Source organism: Scyliorhinus torazame, chromosome 12 (genome assembly GCF_047496885.1).
Source record: "Scyliorhinus torazame isolate Kashiwa2021f chromosome 12, sScyTor2.1, whole genome shotgun sequence".
NCBI lineage: Eukaryota > Metazoa > Chordata > Chondrichthyes > Carcharhiniformes > Scyliorhinidae > Scyliorhinus > Scyliorhinus torazame.
Genome location: NC_092718.1, coordinates 136,016,181 through 136,043,758, shown reverse-complemented (window position 1 = coordinate 136,043,758; position 27,578 = coordinate 136,016,181). Strand labels below are relative to the sequence as shown.

The following is a 27,578-nucleotide window of genomic DNA, read 5'->3' as shown; positions in this document are numbered from 1 at the left end:
CAAAACTTTGGTAAGGCCACATTTGGAGTACTGTGTACAGTTCTGGTCGCCTCATTTTAGGAAGGATGTGGAAGCTTTGGAAAAGCTGCAAAGGAGATTTACCAGGATGTTGCCTGGAATGGAGAGTAGGTCTTACGAGGAAAGGCTGTGGGTGCTAGGCCTTTTCTCATTAGAACGGAGAAGGATGAGAGGCGATTTGATAGAGGTTTATAAGATGATCAGGGGAATAGATAGAGTAGACAGTCAGAGACTTTTTCCCCGGGTGGAACAATCCATTACAAGGGACATAAATTTAAGGTGAATGGTGGAAGATATAAGGGGGATGTCAGAGGTAGGTTCTTTACCCAGAGAGTAGTGGGGGCATGGAATGCACTGCCTGTGGAAGTAGTTGAGTCGGAAACATTAGGGACCTTCAAGCAGCTATTGGATAGGTACATGGATTACGGTAAAATGATACAGTGTAGATTTATTTGTTCTTGAGGGCAGCACGGTAGCATTGTGGATAGCACAATTGCTTCACAGCTCCAGGGTCCCAGGTTCGATTCCGGCTTGGATCACTGTCTGTGCTGAGACTGCACATCCTCCCGTGTCTGCGTGGGTTTCCTCCGGGTGCTCCGGTTTCCTCCCACAGTCCAAAGAAGTGCAGGTTAGGTGGATTGGCCATGATAAATTGCCCTTAGTGTCCAAAATTGCCCTTAGTGTTGGGTGGAGGTGTTGACCTTGGGTGGGGTGCTCTTTCCAAGAGCCGGTGCAGACTCGATGGGCCGAATGGCCTCCTTCTGCACTGTAAATTCAATGATAATCTATGATTAATCTAGGACAAAGGTTCGGCACAACATCGTGGGCCGAAGGGCCTGTTCTGTGCTGTATTTTTCTATGTTCTATGTCTCTATCTCCATGCGGTTCTGTAACGACCTGCGCAGGCTTTGAGTGAGGCACCAGAGGAAGATTGTGGTGACTACTTTCCATTGTCTCTGGTCTCTGTGGCTGTAGAAATGAGCTCCGGGGGCGGGGAATCTTTGGAAGGGATAGTCTTCTGGACCGAACGTGGTCTACATGTTTGCGCTGGAGACGACCCTGGGCTTGCACCTGGTAAGATACAGGGCCCGTTTGGCGAAAGATTACGCCAGGGACCCACTGGGCACTACCAGCAAAATTCCGAACGAACACTGGGTCACCGGGCGCAAACTGCCGAATCGACCGATACCGAGAGAAACCATGTCCCTGCCGTTCTTGTGTGCGGCGTACTTTTGCGCCAATGTCCGGGAAAACCATGCTAAGGCGGGTGCGAAGCCTCCGGCCCATTAGGAGTTCTGCAGGAGCTACCCCAGTCACCGCATAGGGGTGGTCCTATACGAAAACAAAAAGCGAGCCAGTCTTGTGTCCGTTGACCTGGAAGATTGCTTCTTTAGGCCTCATTTGAATGTCTGCACTGCGTGCTCCGCCAACCCATTTGAAGTCGGGTGGTAAGGGGCAGTGCGGATATGGCGTATGCCGTTCATCTTCATGAACCTCGCAAACTCCTCACTTGTGAATGGAGTGCCGTTATCCGTGACCAGCACCTCGGGGAGGCCATGCGTACTAAAAGACAAACGCATCTTCTCAATTGTTGCGCAGGACGCTGTGCCTAGCATCTTATGCACCTCTAGCCATTTAGACTGGGCGTCGATTAATAGAAGGAACATGGATCCTTGAAAAAGGCCGGCGAAATCCGCATGCAAGCGCGCCCAAGGCCGCCCTGGCCATTCCCAGTGATGTAGGGGCGCGTCCAGCGGAAGTTTCAGATGCTCCTGGCAAATGGAGCAGTTTTGGGCCACCTTCTCAATGTCGTTGTCGAGGCCTGGCCACCAGCTGGTTCCAAACTGACCAGCTTTATTGATACAGGGAGTCTGCTAATGATTTCTCCGCCCCCCTCATTGGGGAAGCTCATACTCCCACAGGATTGTGTGATTGTCATTAGTCCCCAGCCAATGGTAAGCAGGCAGGTTATAACAGAGGGCGAGGCTCTCTGAATTAAGAGTTGCCCAGCCACTTACCAGGAGAGGGTCAGGGCCTGCCCCAGGTATCGAGGACCCCATTGGGGGGAAGCCCACCTGCCGGGAGCTGCGAGCCTATCAGAGGCTGGCAGCTCCGCGTCCAGACCGGCAGCTGACAAAGTGCTGTGGCTGGTAGTGGTGGTCCTGCGCCGTGGAGGCTGACGGATAGCGCCGTTTCCTGGGTCAGCAGGTGAGTGAGGGTGGGATGGGGGAGGCCACCTCGGTTGTTGGGGGGTGGGGGCAGGGGTGTCGCAGAATGGAGTTTGAAGAAGAAGGGAGAGACGGAGGAGAGTCTTCAGGAGGGATTTCCAGAGTTAAGGGGTGCTGCGGATGGGGCCTCCAATGATGGAGCTTGAGGTGGGGGCTATACAAGATACACAGGAGGGCAGCGATGCTGTAGCGGTAATGTCGGCTGAACTACGAATCCAGAAGCCAAGACGATTGCGCGGGGTGGAGGGGGGGAGACACGGGTTCAAACCACAGATTTTAAATTCAATGATTAAAATCTGGATTAAAGTTAGTCACAAATGTTAAACTCTCATCGATTGTTGTAAAACCACATCTGGTTCACTGATTTCTGTTCCAGGAGGAAATCTGCCAACCTTACCCAGTCTGGCCTCCGTGTGACTCCAGACCTCCACAGCAATGTGGATGACCCTTCACCGTCCCTTTGAAATGGCCGAGCGAGCTGCTTGGTTCAAGGGGCAATTAGGGATGGATAATGAATGCAGGTCCAGATGGCGACGACCACATCGACATGAAAGAATTTTTAAAAATACATTCACGCATGTGGTTGCACGCTTTTGAGGGTGGGAACTGATCTCTGCAGTCGGGACTGGGATTTCCGAAGATGGTATTACATTTCCGTGCCAGACTAAAGGACATCTTCTCCCACAGCCACAACTGCAGATGAGCTACCAAGTGGGAGGATAACGAGCGAGTTGATGTGACACACCATGGAATAAACAGCGGCGGTACCTCCGGTGCGACAACCCCACCCCCGCTGCCCCCTCCCCAACCGAGGTGGCCACCCCCATCCCATCTTCACTTACCTGCTGGCCCAGGATACAGTGCTATTCCTCAGTCCCTTGGGTGCAGGACCACCGCCACCAGCCACTGCACTTTGGCGGCTGTCCAGCGAGATTCGAGGAGTTTGGATTTTAATTCAAGTGTTGAACCTCCAAAGTAGTCATCGCTGAGTTGGTATCTGAGCCAAGCGCTCATTAGCACTGGGTCAAGCAAATTAGAGAGCGTCTCGCGTAGCTGAAAGAGTGATGTGGAGAAATGGGTTTACGGGCCAGCGGCAGATATAATGGGGGAAAACGGGAACTGTACCCCTGAGCCGTTGTTCACTTGGACTGTGCTTGGGCCTAAATTCCAGCAAGTCGCATATCTAGGCCGGTGGATCAGGTGAAGGGAGATCTTTTGAGAAAAGATCACAGTATTGTTGATGGGCAGCATGGTAGCATAGTGGTTAGCACAATTGCTTCATAGCTCCAAGGTCCCAGGTTCGATTCCCAGCTTGGGTCACTGTGCAGAGTCTGCACGTTCTCCCTGTGTGTGCGTGGGTTTCCTCCGGGTGCTCCGGTTTCTTCCCACAGTCCAAAGATGTGCAGGTTAGGTGGATTGGCCATGCTAAAATTGCCCTTAGTGTCCAAAATTGCCCTTAGTGTTGAGAGGGGTTACTGGATTATGGGGATAGGGTGGAGGTGTGGGCTTGGAGTAGGGTGCTCTTTGCAAGAGCCGGTGTAGACTCGATGGGCCGAATGGTCTCCTGCATTGTAAATTCTATGGTTATGGGGCAGAAGGAGGCCATTCGGCCCATCGTGTCTGCACCGGCCCTTGGAAAGAGCACCCTACCTCAAGCCCACACCTCCACCCTATTCCCGTAACCCAGTAACACCACCTAATCTTTTGGACACTAAGGGGCAATTTAGCATGGCCAATCCACCTGCACATCTTTCGACATCTAAAATAAATACTGCCATTCCACTCTGTGAAAAGGCTTTTCGGCATCAAGAGATACTATCACCTCTGTTTTGGGTACTGTGGAAGGGACGTATAATGGCTGACCATTGTTGGCCTTTCACAAAGCCTGTTTGATCCTCCGAAATTATATTTGGGAGGCAAAGCTCCAAGTGGAGTGCGAACAACGTAGCAAACAGCTTGACATCTGCATTCAAAAGCGAGATAGGATGGTACATAAGAACGAGGAGCAGGAGTACGCCATCTGGCCCCTCGAGCCTGCTCCGCCATTCAATGAGATCATGGCTGATCTTTTTTGGACTCAGCTCCACTTTCCGGACTCTCCACACTCTGTCGGGTCCTTGTCCCTCTGAAGAAACAAGGAAATAGAGGCTTGAGTGAGGGTCGGAGACAACGACCCCGGGATAGGGAATCATTGAACTTGTCCAATAGCAAAAGTAAAAACTGTTCTGAGAACTTCTTGGAAAATTCAATCGGAAAGCCATCCGGACCAGGAGCCTTGCCAGACTGCATCAGCCCAATACATTTTAAAATCTCCTGGGGACATAACGGGGAGTCCAACTCACTGCTCTTATTCACCTCGACCTTTGGGATGGGTAGACGGCCCATGAACATGGGACATGAACAGTTTATCTGCAGGGGGCTCCAATTCATAATGATCCCCCCCGGGGAGAGGCGGAAACGAGGTTGTCACCCAAATTGAGTGCCTGAGTGATCACAGCAGGCACTTGACGTTTGAGTTTGGTGAGCCAAAGGATGACTGGCTTTCTCCCTATACTCATAAAAAGTGCCTCTGGAGCGCTATAACTGATATATTGCCCTACTTGTAGACAATAGCTCGATCTAGGTCTGTGATTTTTTTCCCTACTTCCAGATAGTTCCGGAGTAGGATCGAGTGAATACTGTGATCTACCTCTAGAATGGAATCCACCAGCCACTGTTGCTCCAATTTCTGTAAGCTAGCTTACTTCCGAAGACTGCTTTCAGAGCCTCCCACAGGTCATTCCCCTGCCTCTTTCTCGTATCCTTCAACATTATTCCTATTCAAAAAGTAACAATACCACATCTGCCTCACAGCACCAGGGACCCGGGTTCGATCCTGGCTTCGGGCGACTGTGGAGTTTGCACGTTCTCCCCGTGTCTGCGTGTGTTTCCTCCGGGTGCTCCAGTTTCCTCCCACAAGTTCAAAGATGTACAGGTTAGGTGGATTGGCCATGCTAAATTGTCCCTTGGTGTCCATAAGGTAAGTGGCATTATGGTGATAGGGCAGGGGTGTGGGCCTAGGTTGGGTGCTCTGTGAGAGGGAACTTGATGGGCCAAATGGCACCCTTCTGCACTGTAGAGATTCTGTGATTTTCTGATAATGCCCTCTCGAATGCCTCAACTGGACCTGCCTCCACCACATTTCCAGGCCGTGCACTCCAGACCCCAACCACTCGCTGTGCGAAAAAGTTCTTCCTCACATTTGCTTCTTTTAAAAATCACTTTAAATCTTTCCCTCTCGTTCGCAATCGTTTTACGAACTGGAACAGTTTCTCCTGATCTACTCTGTCCAGCCTCCTCATGATTTTAAACATCTCTATTAAATCTCCTCTTAGTCTTTTCCTCTCTGAGGAGAACAGTCCCAACCTCTCCAATTTATCCTCATAACTAAAGTTCTTATCCCTGGAATCATTCCTGTAAACCTCTTCTGCACTCTCTCCAATGTGTTCACATCCTTCCGATAGTGTGACTCCCAGACTCTGCACAATATTCCAGCTGGGGTCTAACTAGTGTCTTGTGTAAGTTCAGGAGAGCAGTGTAGTGCTTCAGTTGAAGGCAAAGAGAATGGGACGGGAAGGAGAGAGACTTTAATGCTTAGTGAATATGTTCCATGTAAAAAAACATGGTTAAATAAGTCAAATGAAAGACTCCTTATCTGAGTGCCCAGAGCACTCCTAACAAGATGGATGTGGCATAAATGGAACAAAATGGGTTCGGTATCCTCGGTTACAATAAATACTCCAGAGAATTCAACATTTCAAAACAGGCAAAGTGAGTGGGAAAAGACGCAGGGCATTAAAGGATGACACCAGTCCAGTTGGAAGGAAGCATTCCGCCTTCGAAGACCAGGCAATAGGACCAGTGTGAAATGAAATGGGGACTATCAGGCTCCCAACGCTGGTTACGTTGTTGGACAGAGCACTAAACAAGAAATAATTGGAGCTTGGAGCAAAAAGACAGCAACAGCTCTGAGATATTTCAAGGTTCACATAGACAGGACAAATCAAATGGGGAACAGTACCCTGGAAGATGGGCTTGTGGATTCCTCTCTCAAACAATATGTTCTGGATCCAACTTGGGACACAACTGTCTTAGAGATAGCATTGTGGAATAAGGCGGGATTAATTTGTAAACCCGAGGAAAAACATTTTTGCCTGGAAGGGGTTGGAGTCTGGAACGGGTGGCAGCGGGAGGTTCGATCGAGGTGTTTGAAAGGGTTACCATCTGAAATGAGAGAATGTACATAGCTTTGGGGAGAAGGCAAGGGTAGGTGGTGGTTGGCTGAACAAGAACAAAGTAAATTACAGCACAGGAACAGGCCCTTCGGCCCTCCCAGCCTGCGCCGATCCAGATCCTTTATCTAAACCTGTCGCCTATTTCCCAAGGATCTACTTCCCTCTGTTCCCCGCCTGTTCATATATCTGTCTAGATGCATCTTAAATGATGCTATCGTGCCCACCTCTACCACCTCCACTGGCAAAGCGTTCCAGGCACCCACCACCCTCTGCGTAAAAAAACTTTCCACGCACATCTCCCTTAAACTTTCCCCCTCTCACCTTGAAATCGTGACCCCTTGTAATTGACACCCCCACTCTTGGAATAAGCTTGTTACTATCCACCCTGTCCATACCTCTCATAATTTTGTAGACCTCAATCAGGTCCCCCCTCGACCTCCGGCTTTCCAACGAAAACAATCCTAATCTACTCAACCTTTCTTCATAGCTAGCACCCTCCATACCAGGCAACATCCTGGTGAACCTCCTCAGCATCCTCTCTAAAGCATCCACATCTTTCTGGTAATGTGGCGACCAGAACTGCACGCAGTATTCCAAATGTGGCCTAACCCAAGTCCTATACAACTGTAACATGACCTGCCGACTCTTGTACTCAATACCCCGTCCGATGAAGGCAAGCATGCTGTATGCCTTCTTGACCACTCTATCGACCTGCGTTGCCACCTTCAGGGTACAATGGACCTGAACTCCCAGATCTCTCTGTACATCAATTTTCCCCAGGACTCTTCCATTGACTGGATAGTCCGCTCTTGAATTACATCTTCCAAAATGCATCACCTCGCATTTGCCTGGATTGCACTCCATCTGCCATTTCTCTGCACAACTCTCCAATCTATCTATATTTTGCTGTATTCTCTGACAGTCCTCCTCGCTATCTGCAACTCCACCAATCTTAGTATCATCTGCAAACTGCTAATCAGACCACCTATACCTTCGTCCAGATCATTTATGGATATCACAAACAACAGTGGTCCGAGCACGGATCCCTGTGGAACACGCCACTAGTCACCTTTCTCCATTTTGAGACACTCCCTTCCACCACTACTCTCTGTCTCCTGTTGCCCAGCTAGTTCTTTATCCATCTAGCTAGTACACCCTGAACCCCATACGACTTCACTTTTTCCATCAACCTGCCATGGGAAACTTTATCAAACGCCTTACTGAAGTCCATGTATATGACATCTACAGCCCTTCCCTCATCAATTAACTTTGTCACTTCCTCAAAGAATTCTATTAGGTTTGTAAGACATGACCTTCCCTGCACAAAACCATGCTGTCTATCACTGATAAGTCTATTTTCTTCCAAATGTGAATAGATCCTATCCCTCAGTATCTTCTCCAACAGTTTGCCTACCACTGACATCAAGCTCACAGGGGTCTATAATTCCCTGGATTATCCTTGCTACCCTTCTTAAACAAGGGGACAACATTAGCAATTCTCCAGTCCTCTGGGATCTCACCCGTGCTCCAGGATGCTGCAAAGATATCTGTTAAGGCCCCAGCTATTTCGTCCCTCGCTTCCCTCAGTAACCTGGGATAGATCCCATCCGGACCTGGGGACTTGTCCACCTTAATGCCTTTTAGAATACCCAAAACTTCCACCTTCCTTATTCCGACTTGACCTAGAGTATTTAAACATCCATCCCTAGCCTCAATATCCGTCATGTCCCTCTCCATGTGAATACTGATGCAAAGTACTCATTAAGAATCTCACCCATTTCCTCTGACTCCACGCATAAATTCCCTCTTTTGTCTTTGAGTGGGCCAATCCTTTCTCTAGTTACCCTCTTGCTCCTTATATACGAATAAAAGGCTTTGGGATTTTCCTTAACCCTGTTAGCCAAAGATATTTCATGATCCCTTTTAGCCCTCTTTATTGCACGTTTGAGATTTGTCCTACTTTCCCGATATTCCTCCAAAGCTTCATCAGTTTTAAGTCGCCGAGATCTTACGTATGCTTCCTTTTTCATCTCAGCTAGTCTCACAATTCCACCCGTCATCCATGGTTCCCTAATCTTGCCATTTCTACCCCTCATTTTCACAGAGACATGTCTGTCCTGCACTCTAATCAACCTTTCCTTAAAAGACTGCCACATTTCAAATGTGGATTTACCCTTAAACAGCTGCTCCCAATCCACATTCCCTAGCTCCTGCCGAATTTTGTTATACTTGGCCTTTCCCCAATTTAGCACTCTTCCTTTAGGACCACTCTCGTCTTTGTCCATGAGTATTCTAAAACTTACAGAATTGTGATCGCTATTCCCAAAGTAATCACCGACTGAAACTCAACCACCTGGCTGGGATCATTCCCCAGTACCAAGTCCAGTATGGCCCCTTCCCGAGTTGGACTATTTACATACTGCTCTAAAAAACTCTCCTGGATGCTCCTTACAAATTCTTTAGCTCTACCCATATTGCCTCAGTGCTCGAATCCTCCATCGTGCCCTCCTTAATCACAGCTGTGACGTCATCTCTGATCAGTCATCCAACTCCTCCTCCGCTTTTACCTCCCTCTCTATCCCTCCTGGAGCATCTATACCCTGGGACATTTAGTTGCCAGTCTTGCCCTTCCCTCAACCAAGTCTCAGTAATACCAATAACATCGTATTCCCAGGTACTAATCCAAGCCCTAAGTTCATCTGCCTTACCTGCTACACTTCTTGCATTTAAACAAATGCACCTCAGACCACCTGTCCCTTTGCGTTCATCATCTCTTCCCTGTCTACTCTTCCCCTTAGTCACATTGAGTTTATTATCTAGTACCTTACTGGCTTTAGTTGCTGCCTCTTTACTGACCTCTAACTTCCTAATCTGGGGCAGAATTCTCCGGTATTGGCGCGATGTCCGCCGACTGGCGCCCAAAACAGCGCAAGTCAGTCGGGCACCGCGCCGCCCCAAACGTGCGGAATGCTCCGCATCTTGGGGGGCCGAGCCCCAACGTTAAGCAGAAAAGGCCTTTGGTGCCCCGCCAGCTGGCGCGGAAATGACATCTCCGGGCGGCGCATGCGCGGGAGCGTTAGCGGCCACTGACGGCATTCCCGCGCATGCGCAGTGGAGGGAGTCTCTTCCGCCTCTGCCATGGTGGAGACCGTGGCGAAGGCGGAAGGAAAAGAGTGCCCCCACGGCACAGGCCTGCCCGCGGATCGGTGGGCCCCGATCGCAGGCCAGGCCACCGTGGGGGCAACCCCCCGGGGCCAGATTGCCCCGCGCCCCCCCCCCCCCGGAGCCCGCCCGCACCGCCTTGTCCCGCCGGTAAGGTAGGTGGTTTAATCTACGCCGGCGGGCCAGGCATTTTAGCAGCGGGACTTCGGCTAATCCGGGCCGGAGAATCGCGCGGGGCGGCCCGCCAACCGGCGCGGCCCGATTCCCACCCCCGCCGAATATCCGGTGCCGGAGAATTCCGGGATTCACGCCAGCCCCCAGCGAATCTCCGACCCGGCGGGGGGTCGGAGAATCTCGCCCGTGGTTCCCATCCCCCTGCCACATTAGTTTAAAACCTCCCCAACGGTGTTAGCAAAAGTATCCCCTACGACATTGGTTCCAGTCCTGCCCAGGTGTAGACTATCCGATTTGTAATGGTCCCACCGCCCCCAGAACCGGTTCCAATGTCCCAAACATCTGAACCCCTCCCTCCTGCACCATCTCTCAAGCCACGTATTCATTCTGACTATTCTTGAATTTCTACTCTGTCTCGTGGCACTGGTAGCAATCCTGAGATTACTACCTTTGAGGTCCTACTTTTTAATTTATCTCCTAACTCCCTAAATTCTGCTTGTAGGACCTCATCCCGTTTTTTATCTATATCGTTGGTACCTATATGCACCACGACATCTGGCTGTTCACCCTCCCCCCTTCAGTATGTCCTGCAGCCGATCTGAGACATCCCTGACCTGTGCACCCGGGAGGCAAAATACCATTCGGGAGTCTCGTTTTCGACCACAGAAAAGCCTGTGTACTCCCTTTACGATTGAATCCCCCATGACTATAGCCCTGCCAGTCTTTTTCCCGCCCTTCTGTGCAGCAGAGCCAGCCACGGTGCCATGAGCCTGGCTACTACTGCCTTCCCCTGGTGAGTCATCTCCCCCAACAGTATCCAAAACGGTATATCTGTTTTGGAGGGAGATGACCGCAGGGGACACCTGCACTGCCTTCCTGCTCTTTCTCTGCCTTTTGTCACTATTCCCTGTCTCCCTTACCAATCCTAATCTGCGGTGTGACCAACTCACTGAACGTGCTATCCACGACCTCCTCAGCATCATGGATGCTCCAAAGTGAGTCCATCCGCAGCTCCAGAGCCGTCATGCGGTCTAACAGGAGCTGCAGCTGTACACACTTCCCGCACATGAAGGAGTCGGGCATCAGCTGTGTCCCGGAACTCCCGCATTGAGCAAGAGGAGCATAACACAGGTCTGGGACCTCCTGCCATTTTTACACTCCCAAAAGTAAGTTTAAAAAAAAAAATTTACTCCCCTTCTCAGCAAGTACTCACTCAGCAACCACTGCGCCCCGCACGATAACACCTCAGGAAAAAGAAAAACTACTTACCAGTCACAGCCAATCACTTACCTGCAGGCTGTGACGACACGGTTCAACTTCTAAAGGCCTTGGGGTTTTCCTTGATCCGACCCGCCAAAGATTTTTCATGCCCTCTCGTAGCTCTCCTAATTCTTTTCTTCAGTTCCCTCCTGGCTATCTTGTATCCCTCCAGTGTTCTGTCTGAACCTTGTTTCCTCAGCCTTACATAAGTCTCCTTCTTCCACTTAACAAGACATTTAACCTCTCTTGTCAACCATGGTTCCCTCACTCGACCATCTCTTCCCTGCCTGACAGGGACACACATATCAAAGACCAAAGTCCAAAGATGTGCAGGTTAGGTGGATTGGCCATGATAAATTGCTCTCAGTGTCCAAAATTGCCCTCAGTGTTGGGTGGGGTTACTGGGTTATGGGGATAGGGTGGGGGTGTTGACCTTGGGTAGGGTGCTCTTTCCAAGAGCCGGTGCAGACTCGACGGGCCGAATGGCCTCCTTCTGCACTGTAAATTCTATGATCTATGATCAAGGACACGTAGTATCTGTTCCTTGAACAAGTTCCACATTTCAATTGTGTCCTTCCCTGATAGCCTATGTTCCCAACTTATGCACTTCAATTCTTGTCTGACAGCATCGTATTTATCCTTCCCCCAATTGTAAACCTTGCCCTTTTGCACGCACCTATCCCTCTCCATTACTAAAGTAAAAGTCACAGAATTATGGTCACGATCTCCAAAATGCTCCCCCACTAACAAATCTATCACTTGCCCTGGTTCATTACCAAGTACCAAATCCAATATGGCCTCCTCTCTGGTCGGATAATCTACATACTGTGTTAGAAAAGCTTCCTGGACACACTGCACAAACACGACCCCATCCAAACTATTTGATCTAAAGATTTTCCTCTCAATGTTTGGGAAGTTGAAGTCACCCATGACTACTACCCTGTGACTTCTGCACCTTTCCAAAATCTGTTTCCCAATCTGTTCCTCCACATCTCTGCTACTATTGGGGAGCCTATAGAAAACTCCTAACAAGGTGACTTCTCCTTTCCTATTTCTGACTTCAACCCATACTACCTCAGTAGGCTGATACTCCTCGAACTGCCTTTCTGCAGCTGTTATACTATCTCTAATTAACAATGCCCCCCCCACCTCTTTTACCACCCTCCCTAATCTTATTGAAGCATCTATAACCAGGAACCTCCAACAACCATTTCTGCCCTTCTTGCATCCAAGTTTCCGTGATGGCCACCACATCGTAGTCCCAAGTACCGATCCATGCCTTAAGTTCATCCACCTTATTCCTGATGCTTCTTGCGTTGAAGTATACACACTTCAACACATCTCCGTGCCTGCAGGTACTCTCCTTTGTCAGTGTTACCTTCCCCACTGCCTCACTGCACGTTTTGACGTCCTGAACATCGGCTGGACTACAAATCTGGTTCCCATTCCCCTGCCAAATTTGTTTAAACCCTCCGGAAGAGTACTAGAAAACCTCCCTCCCAGGATATTGGTGCCCCACTGGTTCGGATGCAACCTGTCCTGCTTATACAGGTCCCACCTTCCCCAGAATGCGCTCCAATTATCCAAATACCTGACGCCCTCCTATACCATTCATGCAGCCACGTGTTTAACTGCACCCTCTCCCTATTACTAGCCTCGCTATCACGTGGCACCGGCAACACTGAGTCTCTGTGGTATTATCAGGTATTACAGTACCTAAGAGGCCGAAGACCATTGGTTAAACCTCAGAGTTTACCATTGGCTGTTGGTACGTAGCTCCGCCTTGACGGGCGGGATATAAGAACATGCGCCGTCCCAGCAGCCCTCACTTTCTGTACCGAAGCTGCTGGGGAACAGTTCTAGTAGATTAAAGCCTTCAGTTATGTTACAACCTCGTCTTTGAGTTTAATTGATCGTGCATCAGTCTCCTATCACTATTGTTTTTCTATTCTCCCCCTTCCCTTCTGAGCCCCAGAGCCAGACTCAGTGCGAGAGACCTGGCTGCTAGGGCCTTCCCCCGGTAGGTCATCCCCCCCCAACAGCATCCAAAACGGTATACTAGTTTTGAAGGGGAACGGCCAGGAGGGATCCCTGCACTGTCTGCCCGTTCATTTTCTTTCCCCTGACGATAACCCAGCTACTCTTGTCCTGTACCTTGGGTGTGGTTACCTCCCTGTAACTCTTGTCTATTATCCCTCTGCCTCCAGGATGATCCGAAATTCATCCAGATCCAGCTCCAGTTCCCTAACACGGGGTGGGATTCTCCGATATCGGCGCAATGTCCGCCGACCGGCGCCAAAAACGGCGCGAATCAATCCGGCATCACGCCGCCCCAAAGGTACGGACGTCTCCGCATCTTGAGCGGCCGAGCCCTCACCTTGAGGGGCTAGGCCCGCGCCGGAGTGATTTCTGCCCCGCCAGCTGGCGGGAAAGGCCTTTGATGCCCCGCCAGCTGGCGCGAAACTGACTTTGCCGGGTGGCGCATGCGCGGGACCGTCAGCGGTCGCTCACGGCATCCCCGCGCATGCGCAGTGGAGGGGGTCTCTTCCGCCTCCGCCATGGTGGAGACCATGGCGAAGGCGGAAGGAAAAGAGTGCCCCCACGGCACAGGCCCGCCTGCAGATCGGTGGGCCCCGATCGCGGGCCAGGCCACCGTGGGGGCACCCCCCGGGGCCAGATCGCCCCGCGCCCCCCCCCCCCCAGGGCCTCGGAGCCCGCCCGCGCCGCCGTGTCCCGCCATCCCAAAGGTGGTTCAATCCACGCCGGCTGGCGTGGGTTGACAGTGGCGGGACTTCGGCCCATCGCGGGCCGGAGAATCGCCGGGGGGGGGGGGGCGCCAACCGGCGCGATTCCCGCCCCCGCCGAATATCCGGTGCCGGAGAATTCGGCAACCGGCGGGGGCGGGATTCACGCCAGCCCCCCGCGATTCTCCGACCCGGCGGGGGGGGGGGGGGGTCGGAGAATCCCACCCACGGTATCTGAGGAGCTGGAGTTGAGTGCACTTCCCGCAGGTATAGTCAGCGGGGACACCGGTGGTATCCATCACCACCCACATCCTACAGGAGGAGTATGCAACTGCCCTAGCCTCTAGCCCCTCTACCTAACAGAACATAGCTGCCCTGTGGACCAACTGGAACTCTGCCCTCCGACTCTGCTCCCAGTCAGCTGTACTCTCTGTAAACTCCCGACTCCCTTCACGCTCTTTGAGGAAATGTAGGAAAGGAGCACCTTACTCCCTCCTCACCTAACTCCCTCAGTCACCAAACTCTCACGATGGCACTCAAATGCACCTAAATTCAGCACTCAGTGCAAACCTTTTCTTTTTCATCTTTTTTTCTCCCTGGCTTACTCCACGTTGCTGGCCTCAAACAGGTTTTGGAATAGGTCGACGAACTGCCCCCAAGTATCCAGGAAGCCTTCCTCTGACCCTCGACTGGCGTACTTAATCTTCTCCAGGTGGAAAAATCCCAAGACATCAGCGAGCCAGTCTGCAGCTTTGGGTGGTGCTGCCGATCGCCAGCCGAGCAGGATTCTCTGGCGTGCGATTAGGGAAGCGAAAGCGAGGGCGTTGACCCCCTCCCCATGTGTAGATCTGGATGCTCCGATACCCCGGAAAGATTGCCACTATTGGGCATGGCTTCATCCTCACCCCCACAACCTTGGACATTGCCTCGGAGAAGGCCGTCAAGAACCCAGCAAGTTTGGGCAAGCCCAAAACACGTGGGTGTGATTGGCCGGGCCCGTATGGCACCGCTCACATTTGTCCTCCACCTCCGGGAAGAACCTGCTCATTTGGGTTCTCGTCAGGTGCGCTCTGTACACCACTTTGAGCTGCATTAGGCGTAGCCTTGCGCAGGAGGATGTGGAGCTCACCTTGCTCAGTGCTTCGCCCCAGAGTCCCCATCCTACCTCTGTCCCCAGTTCGTCCCCATTTTCGTCTGGTCCCGTCCAGTGGTGTTCGGGCTCTGTCCAGTAGCTGTCCATATATTTTCCCACATAGCCCCCCCTTCTCGCTGCTTGTGCCTATCAGGTCCTCTGGTAATGTGCTTTCTAGGGCCCCAGGGTACCCAACTGTCTCTTTGCGGAGGAAGTGCTTTATTTGGAGGTGCCACAATTCCTGTCCTTTTGTTAGTTTCCACTTCCTCGTCTGTTCGACCAGTGTCGCCAGTCTGTGCCCTACATGGAAGTCCCCGACCGTCAGTGTGCCCCCGTCCCGCCTCCATCTTTTGAAGGTGGTATCTAGCATGGCTGGGGGGAATCTGTAATTGCCGCAGATGGGGGCCATAAGGGACATTTTGGTTATCCCGAAGTGTTGTCTGAGCATGGTCCACGTTCTCAGCGTGGCTGCTACCTCTGGGCTCGTTGTGTACCTTGTTGAGGAGGATGGGAGTGCTGCTGTGGTCAGGGCCTGGAGGATTGTTCCTTTATAGGATGCCTCCTCCATTTGGACCCAATTTGTATCGGGTTCTTGTACCCTCCCCTCGCTTTTTCTGCCGTTGCTGCCCAGTGGTAGTATTGTAAGTTCGGTAGAGCAGGCCCCCTCTGACATTCCCTCTTTGCAGTGTCGGTTTGGGAATTCTCGGGTTCTTGCGCCCCCCCCCCCCCCCCCCGCCCCGCAAACAAACGCCATGATTAGCCTGTCTATGCTTTGGAAAAAGGCCTTGGGGATGAAGATCGGGATGGATCTAAACAGGAAGAGGAACCTTGGCAGTACGTTCATCTTGATCGTCTGCACTGTGGGAGTGAGCCCCACCGTTGAAAGTCTTTTCTTACTTCCTCCACCAGGCTGGTCAGGTTCCACTTGAGGATCTGTGTCCAGTCTCTGGCTATTTGGATCCCCAGGTAAAGGAATCTGTTCTGGGCCTTTTGAACAGGAGCTCCTCCAGCTCTCTCCCTCCCCGTTTGGGTTCACTGGGAATGCCTCGCTTTTGCCCAGGTTAAGTTTGTAGCCCAAGAAGGTTCCAAACTCTTTCAAAGAACAAAGAAATGTACAGCACAGGAACAGGCCCTTCGGCCCTCCAAGCCCGTGCCGACCATGCTGCCCGACTAAACTACAATCTTCTACACTTCCTGGGTCCGTATCCCTCTATTCCCATCCTATTCATGTATTTGTCAAGATGCCCCTTAAATGTCACTATCGTCCCTGCTTCCACCACCTCCTCCGGTAGCGAGTTCCAGGCACCCACTACCCTCTGCGTAAAAAACTTGCCTCGTACATCTACTCTAAACCTTGCCCCTCTCACCTTAAACTTATGCCCCCTAGTAATTGACCCCTCTACCCCGGGGAAAAACCTCTGACTATCCACTCTGTCTATGCCCCTCATAATTTTGTAGACCTCTATCAGGTCGCCCCTCAACCTCCTTCGTTCCAGTGAGAACAAACCAAGTTTATTCAACCGCTCCTCATAGCTAATGCCCTCCATACCAGGCAACATTCTGGTAAATCTCTTCTGCGCCCCCTCTAAAGCCTCCACATCCTTCTGGTAGTGTGGCGACCAGAATTGAACACTATACTCCAAGTGTGGCCTAACTAAGGTTCTATACAGCTGCAACATGACTTGCCAATTCTTATACTCAATGCCCCGGCCAATGAAGGCAAGCATGCCGTATGCCTTCTTGACTACCTTCTCCACCTGTGTTGCCCCTTTCAGTGACCTGTGGACCTGTACTCCTAGATCTCTCTGTCTTTCAATACTCTTGAGGTTTCTACCATTCACTGTATATTCCCTACCTGCATTAGACCTTCCAAAATGCATTACCTCACATTTGTCCGGATTAAACTCCATCTGCCATCTCTCCGCCCAAATCTCCAAACAATCTAAATCCTGCTGTATCCTCTGACAGTCCTCATCGCTATCCGCAATTCCACCAACCTTTGTGTCGTCTGCAAACTTACTAATCAGACCAGTTACATTTTCCTTCAAATCATTTATATATACTACAAACAGCAAAGGTCCCAGCACTGATCCCTGTGGAACACCACTGGTCACAACCCTCCAATTAGAAAAGCATCCTTCCATTGCTACTCTCTGCCTTCTATGACCTAGTACGAAGTCTTACAACACCAGGTTAAAGTCCAACAGGTTTGTTTCGATGTCACTAGCTTTCGGAGCGCTGCTCCTTCCTCAGGTGAAACAAACCTGTTGGACTTTAACCTGGTGTTGTAAGACTTTGTACTGTGCTCACCCCAGTCCAACGCCGGCATCTCCACTTCTATGACCTAGCCAGTTCTGTATCCACCTTGCCAGCTCACCCCTGATCCCGTGTAACTTCACCTTTTGTACTAGTCTACCATGAGGGACCTTGTCAAAGGCCTTAATGGAGTCCATATAGACAACATCCACTGCCCTACCTGCATCAATCATCTTAGTGACCTCCTCGAAAAACTCTATCAAGTTAGTGAGACACGACCACCCCTTCACAAAACCATGCTGCCTCTCACTAATACGTCCATTTGCTTCCAAATAGGAGTAGATCCTGTCTCGAAGAATTCTCTCCAGTAATTTCCCTACCACTGAAGTAAGGCTCACCGGCCTGTAGTTCCCTGGATTATCCTTGCTACCCTTCTTAAACAAAGGAACAACATTGGCTATTCTCCAGTCCGCCGGGACATCCCCTGAAGACAGTGAGGATCCAAAGACTTCTGTCAAGGCCTCAGCAATTTCCTCTCCAGCCTCCTTCAGTATTCTGGGGTAGATCCCATCAGGCCCTGGGGACTTATCTACCTTAATATTTTTTAAGACACCCACCACCTCGTCTTTTTGAATCTCAATGTGACCCAGGCTATCTACACACCCTTCTCCAGACTCAACATCTACCAATTTCTTCTCTTTGGCGAATACTGATGCAAAGTATTCATTTAGTACCTCGCCCATTTCCTCTGGCTCCACACATAGATTCCCTTGCCTATCCTTCAGTGGGCCAACCCTTTCCCTGGCTACCCTCTTGCTTTTTATGTATGTGTAAAAAGCCTTGGGATTTTCCTTAACCCTATTTGCCAATGACTTTTCGTGACCCCTTCTAGCCCTCCTGACTCCTTGCTTAAGTTCCTACTTTCCTTATATTCCACGCAGACTTCGTCTGTTCCCAGCCTTTTAGCCCTGACAAATGCCTCCTTTTTCTTTTTGATGAGGCCTACAATATCGCTCGTTATTCAAGGTTCCCGAAAATTGCCATATTTATCCTTCTTCCTCACAGGAACATGCTGGTCCTGAATTCCTTTCAACTGACACTTGAAAGCCTCCCACATGTCAGATGTTGACTTGCCCTCAAACATCCGCCCCCAATCTATGTTCTTCAGTTCCCGCCTAATATTGTTATAATTAGCCTTCCCCCAATTTAGCACATTCATCCTAGGACCACTCTTATCCTTGTCCACCAGTACTTTAAAACTTGCTGAATTGTGGTCACTGTTACCGAAATGCTCCCCTACTGAAACATCTACCACCTGGCCGGGCTCATTCCCCAATACCAGGTCCAGTACCGCCCCTTCCCTAGTTGGACTGACTACATATTGTCTACAGTATTTGCAGTATTGCCTTCAGTCCCTCCTGTGGCTTCGAGACATAGAGGAGCAGGTCATCTGCATAGAGTGAGATTCTGTGCTCGCTGTCTCCTCTCCGAATTCCCTTCCAGCTTTTTGCATCCCGCAGGGCTATCGCCAGGGGTTCGATTGCTAGCGCGAACAAAAGTGGGGACAGGGTGCAGCCCTGTCTTGTTCCTCTCTGTAGCTGGAAGTATTCAGAGCTGGTGGGAGCATTGTACAGGAGCCTCACCCAGGCGGTGAATCCCGCTCCTTCCCCAAACCGTTCCAGTACCTCGAGGAGGTAGCTCCATACGACTCTGTCAAAGGCCTTTTATGCGTCCAGGGAGAGGATCACCTCTGGTGTTCTCTCCCCAGGGGGGGCGGTTATTATCACATTCAGCAGCCGTCTGATGTGAGCTGTGAGCTGCCTACCCTTGACAAACCCGTTTGGTCCTCTGCGACCACCTCTGGTATACAGCCCTCCAGCCTTTTGGCCAGGACCTTTGCGAGTATTTTCGCATCCACGTTCAGCAGTGAAATGGGTCTGTATGATCCACGTTCCGTCAGGTCTTTATCTTTTTTGGGTCTTGAGATTGTGGCCTGCGCTAGCGTTGGGGGCAGGGTGCCCCCTGCCAGTGAGTCCGTGAACATGTCCCTTAGATGTAGGGCCAGGACTGGTGCAAATTTGTTGTCGAAGTCCGCCAGGAAACCGTCAGGTCCCGGAGCCTTCCCTGCCTGCATGGAGCTGATGCTCTCCATGATTTCTCCCAGGACTATTGGCGCTTCCAGCTCTGCCCGTCTGTCTTCCCCCACCACTGGTAGCTCCAGTCTGTCTAGGAACTGTTTCATTCCCGCATCCCCGTCGGGGGGCCCGGAGGTGTACAATCCCTGGAAGAAGGTCTCAAATGCCCGATTGACCTCCTTTGGCTCTGTTACCAGTCTGCCCCTGTTATCCTTAACCTGCGCTATTTCCCTCGTGACTGCCTGCTTTCTCAGCTGGTGAGCCAATAGGCGGCCAGCCTTGTCTCCGTGTTCGTAGAAGGTCCCCCGTGTCTGGCGGAGTTGATACACTGCTTTCCTAGTGGACAGCAGGTTAAAGTCCATTTGCAGCTTTTTCCTCTCCGCCAGTAGCCCTACGGTCGGGGCCTCGGAGTATTTTCTGTCGACTCCCAGAATGGAGTCCACTAGCTGTTGCCTGGCCACCCTCTTTCCCAATCTCTACTTGCCTTGTAGGCTATGATCTCTCCTCTGATCACAGCCTTCAGTGCCTCCCAAAACGTGAAGGGTGAGACCTCCCCATTTTGGTTGTGACTAACGTAATCGCCTATGGCCTGCGATATGTTTTGGCAGAAAGCCTTGTTGGCCAGGAGGTCCGTGTCCAGCCTCCACGTGGGGCACTGGGCCCGGCCAGTCTCCAACCTCACACCCATGTAATGTGGAGCGTGGTCGGAGATAACGATCGCGGAGTACTCCGTTCCCGTGATCCCTGGAAGCACCGATTTTCCCACTGCAAAGTAGTCGATACGGGTGTATACCTTGTGCACCTGCGAAAAGAACGAGAACTCCTTTTCTCCCGGGTGCAGGAACCTCCATGGGTCCACCGCCACCATCTGTTCCATGAAGGCCCCTAGCTCCCTAGCCATGCCAGACGTTTTCTCCGTTCAGGGGTTTGATCAGTCGGTCAGTGGGTCCAGCAGTTAAAGTCGCCCCCCCATAATCAGTCAGTGTGTGTCAAGGTCGGGGTTTTCTGCCATGGTCTTCTTTATGAATTCTGAGTTGACCCAGTTGGGAGCGTACACATTTACCAGTACGACCGGTGCTCCTTCCAGGACACCGCTGACCATGACGTACCTTCCCCCTGGGTCCGTAACTGTCTTGGTTTCCGTAAACCTCATCCTTTTGCAAATTAATATTGCTACCTCTAGCTCTCGTCCCGTAGCATGAGTGCTACATCTGTCCCACCCAGCCCTTCCTTACCAGCAGTCAGTCCTTCTCCCTCAGGTGCGTCTCTTGTCGGTAGATTATGTCTGCTTTTAGGCTTCTTAGGTGGGCGAACACTCTGGATCTTTTCACTGGGCCGTTGAGTCCCCTTACATTCCAAGTAACAATCCTGGTGGGGGGTTTCTGACCCCCTGGTCCTGTGGGATCACCCATACTTACCTGGTGGACGTGCCCCTGCACTCCGGAGGGTTTCCCTTTGCTAGGGGGCCGTCCAACCTGGCCAGGGTCACCGCTCTCACCATGGGGTCGGGCACCAGCGCTCAGGGGTTTCCCTTTGCCCAGGGGTCACCCAATGTGGCCACCAGCTGTGTGTACGCCACAAGGGTGCGTCCCTGCGCTCCGCAGTCTCCCTCCGCCCTGATTCCCTCTCGAGTGGCTGTTTGCGGCGCCCTCTGATGCACTATCAATTATGACGAGATGAGAGTAGAGAGGCTTTATTACACAGAGATGTGTGGCCTCCTACAGCTGCTGCCAAAATGGCTGCAGTTCGGAGAGCCCACACATTTATACTCCGCCTACTGGGTGGAGCCAGCAGGCAGAGATCTACCCCCGTACCTGTAGTACAGGGGCCTTACCGTAATACCCTCGTATGCTGTGCAGTATATACAATATAATACAACAATGGTGACTACCACATTCACCCTCTGTTAAAAATGAGTCCAGCGGGTGTGGTGGAAAACTATTTACATACAGATTGTCATTAAAATTTCAGAGAAGGTTACAAATTTAGACGGTCGGGCGCCTTGATCCGTCGTTGAGAGCACTGCAGTGCTGGTGGTGAGTCAGGCGTCGGCTCGGTCGTTGGTGACTCCGGGGGCGTGTCGACATACTCTTCATCCCCGGGTGGGACCAAGGGGAGGACGGATTGTCCTGGAGCGGGGGCTGTGGTGGGGTGCGCTGGGGGAAGGGAGGGTGGTGCCAGGGGGGGGGGGGGGGGACCCAGCTGGTGCCAGGTCCCTGAGGGAGACTGTGTCTTGGCGGCCGTCGGGGCACGCTACGTAGGCATACTGCGGATTTGCGTGGAGTCGCTGTACCCTCTCAACCAACAGGTCCGCCTTGTGGAGCTGCACGTGCTTGCAGAGGAGAAAGGGTCCTGGAGCTGCCAGCCACGTTGGGAGCGAACCCTGGAGGTGGACTTCCTGGGGAAGGCAAAGAGACGTTCATGGGGGGTTTCGTTAGTCGCCGTGCACAGGAGCGACCGAATGGAGTGAAGTGTGTCGGGGAGAACCTCCTGCCAGCAGGAGGTTTCTGGACCGTAGGGCCAGCTGGACGGCCTTCCAGACCGTCCCATTCTCCCGCTCCACCTGCCTGTTTCCCCGGGGGTTGTAGCTGGTCGTCCTGCTCGAGGCAATGCCCCTGTTGAGCAGGTATTGACGCATCTCATCGCTCATAAATGAGGATCCCCGGTCGCTGTGGACGTAGGCGGGGAAACCGAACAGAGCGAAGATGGTGTTGAGGGCTTTGATGACGGTGGCAGACGTCATATCGGGGCATGGGATGGCGAAGGGGAATCTGGAATATTCGTCGACTACATTGAGAAAATACGTGTTGCGGTCGGTGGAGGGGAGGGGCCCTTTAACTCCACGCTGAGGCGTTCAAAGGGGCAGGAGGCCTTCACCAGGTGTGCACGGTCTGGCCGGTAGAAGTGCGGTTTACACGCCGCGCAGACCTGGCAGTCTCTTTTTTTTTAATTAAATATTTTATTGAAAATTTTTGGTCAACCAACACAGTACATTGTGCATCCTTTACACAATATTATAACAACACAAATAACAATGACCTATTTTATAAACAAAAAATGAATAAATAATAAATAACAAAAATGAAAACTAGCCCTAATTGGCAACTGCCTTGTCACAAGTAACACTCTCCAAAAATATAATTTAACAGTCCAATATATAATTATCTGTAGCAACGACCTATGCATATTATACAGTATATATTAACAACCCTGAGAGTCCTTCTGGTTCCTCCTCCCCCCCCCCCCCCCCCCCCGATCCTGGGCTGCTGCTGCTGCCTTCTTTTTCCCATTCCGTCTATCTGCGAGGTATTCGACGAACGGTTGCCACCGCCTGGTGAACCCTTGAGCCGACCCCCTTAGGACGAACTTAATCCGCTCTAGCTTTATAAACCCCGCCATGTCATTTATCCAGGTCTCCACCCCCGGGGGCTTGGCTTCTTTCCACATTAGCAATATCCTGCGCCGGGCTACTAGGGACGCAAAGGCCAAAACATCGGCCTCTCTCGCCTCCTGCACTCCCGGCTCTTGTGCAACCCCAAATATAGCCAACCCCCAGCTTGGTTCGACCCGGACTCCTACTACTTTTGAAAGCACCTTTGTCACCCCCATCCAAAACCCCTGTAGTGCCGGGCGTGACCAAAACATATGGGTATGATTCGCTGGGCTTCTCGAGCACCTCGCACACCTATCCTCCACCCCAAAAAATTTACTGAGCCGTGCTCCAGTCATATGTGCCCTGTGTAATACCTTAAACTGAATCAGGCTTAGCCTGGCACACGAGGACGACGAGTTTACCCTGCTTAGGGCATCTGCCCACAGCCCCTCCTCGATCTCCTCCCCCAGCTCTTCTTCCCATTTCCCTTTTAGTTCATCTACCATAGTCTCCCCTGCGTCCCTCATTTCCCTATATATATCTGACACCTTACCATCCCCCACCCATGTCTTTGAGATCACTCTGTCCTGCACCTCTTGTGTCGGGAGCTGCGGGAATTCCCTCACCTGTTGCCTCGCAAAAGCCCTCAGTTGCATATACCTGAATGCATTCCCTTGGGGCAACCCATATTTCTCGGTCAGCGCTCCCAGACTCGCGAACTTCCCATCCACAAACAGATCTTTCAGTTGCGTTATTCCTGCTCTTTGCCACATTCCATATCCCCCATCCATTCCCCCCGGGGCAAACCTATGGTTGTTTCTTATCGGGGACCCCCCCAAGGCTCCAGTCTTTCCCCTATGCCGTCTCCACTGTCCCCAAATCTTCAGTGTAGCCACCACCACCGGGCTTGTGGTGTAGTTCCTCGGTGAGAACGGCAATGGGGCTGTCACCATAGCCTGTAGGCTAGTCCCCCTACAGGACGCCCTCTCTAATCTCTTCCACGCCGCTCCCTCCTCCTCTCCCATCCACTTACTCACCATTGAAATATTAGCGGCCCAATAATACTCACTTAGGCTCGGTAGTGCCAGCACCCCCTATCCCTGCTACGCTGTAAGAATCCCTTCCTCACTCTCGGGGTCTTCCCGGCCCACACAAAACCCATGATGCTCTTTTCAATCCTTTTAAAAAAAGCCTTCGTGATCACCACCGGGAGGCACTGAAACACAAAGAGGAATCTCGGGAGGACCACCATCTTAACCGCCTGCACCCTCCCTGCCATTGACAGGGATACCATATCCCATCTCTTGAAATCCTCCTCCATTTGTTCCACCAACCGCGTTAAATTTAACCGATGCAATGTGCCCCAATTCTTAGCTATCTGGATCCCCAGGTAACGAAAGTCCCTTGTTACCTTCCTCAACGGTAGGTCCTCTATTTCTCTACTCTGCTCCCCTGGATGCACCACAAACAACTCACTCTTCCCCATGTTCAATTTATACCCTGAAAAATCCCCAAACTCCCCAAGTATCCGCATTATTTCTGGCATCCCCTCCGCCGGGTCCGCCACGTATAGTAGCAAATCGTCCGCATACAAAGATACCCGGTGCTCTTCTCCTCCCCTAAGTACTCCCCTCCACTTCTTGGAACCCCTCAACGCTATCGCCAGGGGCTCAATCGCCAGTGCAAACAATAATGGGGACAGAGGGCATCCCTGCCTTGTCCCTCTATGGAGCCGAAAATATGCAGATCCCCGTCCATTCGTGACCACGCTCGCCACTGGGGCCCTATACAACAGCTGCACCCATCTAACATACCCCTCTCCAAAACCAAATCTCCTCAACACCTCCCACAAATAATCCCACTCCACTCTATCAAATGCTTTCTCGCCATCCATCGCCACTACTATCTTCGTTTCTCCCTCCGGTGGGGCCATCATCATTACCCCTAACAACCTCCGTATATTCGTGTTCAGCTGTCTCCCCTTCACAAACCCAGTTTGGTCCTCGTGGACCACCCCCGGGACACATTCCTCTATTCTCATTGCCATTACCTTGGCCAGGACCTTGGCATCTACATTTAGGAGGGAAATAGGTCTATAGGACCCGCATTGTAGCGGGTCCTTTTCCTTCTTTAAGAGAAGCGATATCGTTGCTTCAGACATAGTCGGGGGCAGTTGTCCCCTTCCCTTTGCCTCATTAAAGGTCCTCGTCAATACCGGGGCGAGCAAGTCCACATATTTTCTATAGAATTCAACTGGGAATCCATCCGGTCCCGGGGCCTTTCCCGCCTGCATGCTCCTAATTCCTTTCACCACTTCTTCTACCTCGATCTGTGCTCCCAGTCCCACCCTTTCCTGCTCTTCCACCTTGGGAAATTCCAGCCGATCCAAGAAGCCCATCATTCTCTCCCTCCCATCCGGGGGTTGAGCTTCATATAATTTTTTATAAAATGTCTTGAACACTCCATTCACTCTCTCCGCTCCCCGCTCCATCTCTCCTTCCTCATCCCTCACTCCCCCTATTTCCCTCGCTGCTCCCCTTTTCCTCAATTGGTGTGCCAGCAACCTGCTCGCCTTCTCCCCATATTCGTACTGTACACCCTGTGCCTTCCTCCATTGTGCCTCTGCAGTGCCTGTAGTCAGCAAGTCAAATTCTACATGTAGCCTTTGCCTTTCCCTGTACAGTCCCTCCTCCGGTGCTTCCGCATATTGTCTGTCCACCCTCAAAAGTTCTTGCAGCAACCGCTCCCGTTCCTTACTCTCCTGCTTCCCTTTATGTGCCCTTATTGATATCAGCTCCCCTCTAACCACCGCCTTCAACGCCTCCCAGACCACTCCCACCTGGACCTCCCCATTATCATTGAGTTCCAAGTACTTTTCAATGCACCCCCTCACCCTTAGACACACCCCCTCATCTGCCATTAGTCCCATGTCCATTCTCCAGGGTGGGCGCCCTCCTGTTTCCTCCCCTATCTCCAAGTCCACCCAGTGTGGAGCGTGATCCGAAATGGCTATAGCCGTATACTCCGTTCCCCTCACCTTCGGGATCAATGCCCTACCCAGCACAAAAAAGTCTATTCGCGAGTAGACTCTATGGACATAGGAGAAAAACGAGAACTCCTTACTCCTAGGACTGCTAAATCTCCACGGGTCTACACCTCCCATCTGCTCCATAAAATCTTTAAGTACCTTGGCTGCTGCCGGCCACCTTCCAGTCCTGGACTTTGACCTATCCAGCCCTGGTTCCAACACCGTATTAAAATCTCCCCCCATTATCAGCTTTCCCATCTCCAAATCCGGAATGCGTCCTAGCATCCGCCTCATAAAATTGGCATCATCCCAGTTCGGGGCATATACGTTTACCAAAACCCCCTGTAGTTTGCCACTCACCATCACGTATCTGCCCCCGTTATCCGCCACTATAGTCTTTGCCTCGAACATTACCCGCTTCCCCACTAATATAGCCACCCCCCTGTTTTTCGCATCTAGCCCCGAATGGAACACCTGCCCCACCCATCCTTTGCGTAGCCTAACCTGGTCTATCAGTTTCAGGTGCGTTTCTTGTAACATAACCACATCTACCTTAAGTTTCTTAAGGTGTGCGAGTACCCGTGCCCTCTTTATCGGCCCGTTCAGCCCTCTCACGTTCCACGTGATCAGCCGAGTTGGGGGGCTTCCTACTGTCGATTAGCCATCACCTTTTTCCAGCTCCTCATCCGGTTCCCACGCAGCTGTATCTCCCCCAGGCGGTGCCCCCCCGCCCATCCTCTCCCATACCAGCTCCCCCCTCTCCCCAGCAGCAGCAACCCAGTAATTCCCCCCTCCCACCCCCCCCGCTAGATCCCCCGCTAGCGTAATTACTCCCCCCATGTTGCTCCCAGAAGTTAGCAAACTCTGGCTGACCTCGGCTTCCCCCCGTGACCTCGGCTCGCACCGTGCGATGCCCCCTCCTTCCTGCTTCTCTATTCCCGCCATGATTATCATAGCGCGGGAACCAAGCCCGCGCTTCTCCCTTGGCCCCGCCCCCAATGGCCAACGCCCCATCTCCTCCACCTCCCCTCCTCCCCCCATCACCACCTGTGGGAGAGAGAAAAGTTACCACATCGCAGGATTAGTACATAAAACCCCTCTTTGCCCCCCACATTCGCCCCACCACTTTGTTCGAACGTTCTTTTTAATAACCCGCTCATTCCAGTTTTTCTTCCACAATAAAAGTCCACGCTTCATCCGCCGTCTCAAAGTAGTGGTGCCTCCCTCGATATGTGACCCACAGTCTTGCCGGTTGCAGCATTCCAAATTTTATCTTTTTATGAAGCACCGCCTTGGCCCGATTAAAGCTCGCCCTCCTTCTCGCCACCTCCGCACTCCAGTCTTGATAAACGCGGATCACCGCGTTCTTCCATTTACTGCTCCGAGTTTTCTTCGCCCATCTAAGGACGATTTCTCTATCCTTAAAACGGAGGAATCTCACCACTATGGCTCTGGGAATTTCTCCTGCTCTCGGTCCTCGCGCCATCACTCGGTATGCTCCCTCCACCTCCAACGGACCCGCCGGGGCCTCCGCTCCCATTAACGAGTGCAGCATCGTGCTCACATATGCCCCGACGTCCGCTCCCTCCACACCTTCAGGAAGACCAAGAATCCTCAGGTTGTTCCTCCTTGCGTTGTTTTCCAGTGCCTCCAACCTTTCCACACATCGTTTCTGATGTGCCTCCTGCGTCTCCGTCTTCACCACCAGGCCCTGTATATCGTCCTCATTCTCGGCTGCCTTCGCCTTCACGACCCGAAGCTCCCGCTCCTGGATCTTTTGTTCCTCCTTTAGCC

At 51.8% G+C, this 27,578-nt stretch overlaps 1 protein-coding gene across 1 annotated transcript in view; it reads left to right on the top strand.

Annotated features, from left to right (window-relative positions):
• pou2f2b (POU class 2 homeobox 2b) overlaps positions 1-27,578 on the top strand; it is a 1,400,389-nt gene that overhangs the window by 118,125 nt on the left and 1,254,686 nt on the right. The gene's annotated exons all lie outside the window — the stretch shown is intronic.